The sequence below is a fragment of the Lissotriton helveticus genome, chromosome 3_1 (assembly GCF_964261635.1).
Source record: "Lissotriton helveticus chromosome 3_1, aLisHel1.1, whole genome shotgun sequence".
In the NCBI taxonomy this organism is placed as follows: Eukaryota; Metazoa; Chordata; class Amphibia; order Caudata; family Salamandridae; genus Lissotriton; species Lissotriton helveticus.
This window is the reverse complement of record NC_136061.1, coordinates 192,920,878-192,924,831: the sequence shown is the minus strand read 5'-3', so window position 1 is coordinate 192,924,831 and position 3,954 is coordinate 192,920,878.

Genomic DNA, 3,954 nt, shown 5'->3' with positions numbered 1-3,954 from the left:
GGTGTAAGAGGAAATTGAAACTTTTGTCCTCAATTAAGCTGCTGAGCAGCAAAAACTGGACATGGCAATGGAAAGGTTCATTCCCAACAGCACCAAAGAGAGACATTTCAGAAAGCCCTTCAAACTTAGTCTGAATAATTAGCTCCAAGTCAGGATTCTGCCATTGGAAGAATTACTGATGTTTTGGACCAGCAAAGTGGTTGTATCGTCCCTCTTTCAGTGGTCGTGCAGAAATATAGCCTGGGAAGAGAACCTGGTTTCTTTTAAAAAAATATTTTTGAGAATTACTCACTCTGCGGAAGTTGTGGCTGAGGAGGGGATGGGGGGGTGGCAATATCTGGGGCCACTAGTTAATGACGATCTACAAACGGCTTACCAGGAAGCTAATACTAGCAAACTTACTCCATACGCTGACATAAAACGGAGTATGATTGAAGGATGAGGAGGAAATGAGGAGGCCTATGGAATTAGATTGAGACAACTAAAAGAGACATGTGGAGATACACCACAAGCCTTCTTTTATAGGGTCAAAGACCTTGCAGAAACGTGGTTAAAATGCGAAACAGCGACAAAAGAAGAAATGCTAGTGAAAATCTACCTGATGCAGTTTTTTAATTTCTTGCATATGCCCGTCTAGGGATAGTTAAAACAGCACAGTTATGTGACTTTGACTACTGTGGTAGTCATTGCTTCAGCTTTCAGATTTGAATAGAGCCTATGAAACCAGTTTTGTGAAGAAAGAAAGAAATACTATAGGGAAAATAACCCATCTAGGGAAAGTAGAAAAAACACAATTGATAAGAAAATCTGACCCAATAATTACACCTGTGAATAGAGGCATACTTTTACCACCCACAGGACCCCAATATTTCCAATGTGGAAATTGGGGTTACATCACAAGGCTTTGCCACTAAAAGAAAGCTGAGGAGTCCATGGAAATCAGGATCACTAAAATGGTTATGTGTGTGGGAAGACAGGAAACATTGTGGTTTCAATACCCATTTAAGGTGACTGGCAAGTCCGTAGAGGCATTACTTGGCAAACGCTCTAGGCAGCCTATGAAAGCTTCTCAGACTACAGGAATGAGTACTGCCCCTTTAAAAGGAACTGTCAAAATAGGATGTGAAGGCGGTGAACAGAAATAGTACTCTTTAGTTAAACCAGATATTTAAAGGAAAGTGTAACAGCCTACTCCAATGACAGTTGTGGAAACGTCCTGAGTATCTTATTTAAAGAACTGATTATTCAAAATGTGCAACCCTCCTACAAGACAGTCTAGGGAAAGCAACAAAGCAGCTGACGGGGTCACTCTGTTATAGAAGAATTAGAGATTCCATCTACAACGCAGAAGAAATCTAGGCAAGAAAAAAAATACGGCTATATCACATGGAGTCCCACCCACTCCTGTTTTAGGGGTCGATTATGATGTCGGTCTGAAAGCATTCCGACCAAATCGTTTCGAAATGGTTTCCGACAAATCGGATTTGGGGAATCCGACCGACCAATTACAATGGCTGTGAACACCGTTCGGTCTGGCTCCCATTGACCTCAATGGGACCTGGCGTTCCAACAGACTACAAAGGCTCTCCTTGAAGAAAGGGGTGATTGCCGAAAATCGTGCACCCTGTGGCAGGCATCCCAAAGTGACTGCCACACTTTGCATTGTTGGAAAGGGGGACCATAATTTTCCCCACGGGCCTGATTCGGAGGCCCCCAGGTGAAGGGGGGCCTACTGAGGTACCCCAAAGTCAGATTCCGGCAGCAGATCCATGTCAGAACAACCAATTCAGAAAGGCTGTCCGAATCCCACATCAAGTCAAGTCAAGTTTAAATTTGTATAGCGCACTACTCACCCAGAGGGTCTCAAGGCGCTTGAAGGAGAGGGGGAGCTTTACTTATCAAATATCCAAGTTTTTTAGTTGTTTTCTGAAGGAGAGGTGGTTCTGTGTGAGGCGGAGGTGGGTGGGGAGGGAATTCCAGGTCTTGGCTGCTAAGTAGGAAAAGGATCTTCCTCCTATGGTGGATCTTTGGATGCGTGGAATTTCGGCGAGGGCTTGATTGGACGATCGAAGTTGGCGGGTGGGGGTGTAGAAGGACAGGCGCGTGTTGAGGTATTCGGGTCCTAGGTTGTAGAGGGCTTTGTGTGCGTGGGTGAGGAGGCGGAACGTTATTCTCTTGTTGACGGGGAGCCAGTGGAGGTCTTTCAGGTGACCGGAAATGTGAGCTTGGCGGGGGATGTCTAGGATTAGCCTGGCTGAGGCGTTTTGGATGCGTTGGAGTTTTTTCTGTAGTTTGGCTGTGGTTCCGGCGTAAAGGGTGTTTCCGTAGTCTAGTCGGCTTGTGACCAGTGCATGGGTGACCGTCTTTCTTGTTTTGGTGGGGATCCAACGGAAGATTTTGTTGAGCATACGTAGGATGTTGAAGCATGATGATGAGACAGCGTTGACATGTCTGGTCATCAAGAGGGAGGAGTCCAGGATGAAGCCCAGGTTACGTGCGTGGTCCGTTGGTATGGGTGCGGTTCCCAGGGCTGATGGCCACCAAGAGTCGTCCCAGGCGGAGGGGGATGATCCTAAGATGAGGACTTCCATTTTGTCCGAGTTAAGTTTTAGACGGCTGTTCTTCATCCACTCGGCTACTTCTTTCATCCCTTCGTGTAGGTTGGTTTTGGCGGTGTTTGGGTCTTTGGTGAGGGAGAGGATCAGCTGGGTGTCGTCTGCATAGGAGATGATGTTGAGGTTGTGTTGGCGTGCTATGGATGCGAGGGGACTCATGTATACGTTGAAGAGGGTGGGACTGAGTGAAGATCCTTGGGGTACGCCGCAGATGACTTCGGTGGCCTCTGATCTAAAAGGGGGGAAGCGGACTCTCTGTGTTCTTCCGGTGAGGAACGAGATTATCCAGTCCAATGCTTTTCCTTGTATTCCGACGTTGCTGAGACGTTGTATAAGGGTGTTATGACAGACTGTTTCGAAGGCTGCGGAGAGGTCGAGTAGGATGAGGGCAGCAGTTTCTCCGTTGTCCAGTAGAGTTCGAATGTCGTCTGTTGCTGCGATGAGGGCGGTCTCTGTGCTGTGTTTGGCTCGGAAGCCGGACTGTGAAGGGTCGAGGGATTTGTTGGATTCGAGGAAGGCGGCGAGTTGACTGTTGACGGCTTTCTCAATGACTTTGGCAGGGAATGGGAGGAGCGAAATGGGGTGGTAGTTCTTAAGTTCAGTGGGGTCTGCTGTAGTTTTCTTCAAGAGGGCGCTGAGTTAGGCGTGTTTCCAGCTTTCCGGGAAGGTGGCGGAGTTGTGGGAGCAGTTGATGACGTCTCGAAGATGGGGTGCGATAATGGAGTCTGCTTTGTTGAAAATGTGGTGGGGACATGGGTCTGTTGGTGATCCTGAGTGAATGGTGTTCATCAGGCGGATGGTGTCTTCAGTGGTGATTGGGTTCCAGGCGTAAAGGTTGTTGGAGGGGGGTTTTAGTTCGGAGGTAGGTGGGGTGGGCTGGTCTCCAAAGCTGTTATGTATGTCAGCGATTTTGTTGTGGAAGAACGAGGCTAGAGAGTCGCAGAGGTCTTGGGATGGAGTGATGTCGTTGGTGCCTGCGGTGGGGTCGGTAAACTCTTTGACGATGTTGAATAGTTCTTTGCTGTTGTGGGCGTTGTTGTCGAGTCGATCCTTGAATGCTGATTTCTTGGTGGATCGGATCAGTTGGTGGTGTTTGCGGGTGGCGTTCTTGAAGGTGGTCAGGTTGTCGGTGGTTGGGTTTTTTCGCCAGGCTTTCTCGAGGGTGCGACAGATCTTCTTGGATTTCTTAAGGTCATCATTAAACCAGGGGGATTTTTTGCTGCCTTGCTTGATTTGATGGTTTTTCAAGGGTGCTAATTCGTCAGCGCTGTGGGTGATCCATTGTGTGAGGTTGGTGTCTGCTTGGTTTGGGTCCGATGATTTTGCAGGAGGATTTTGG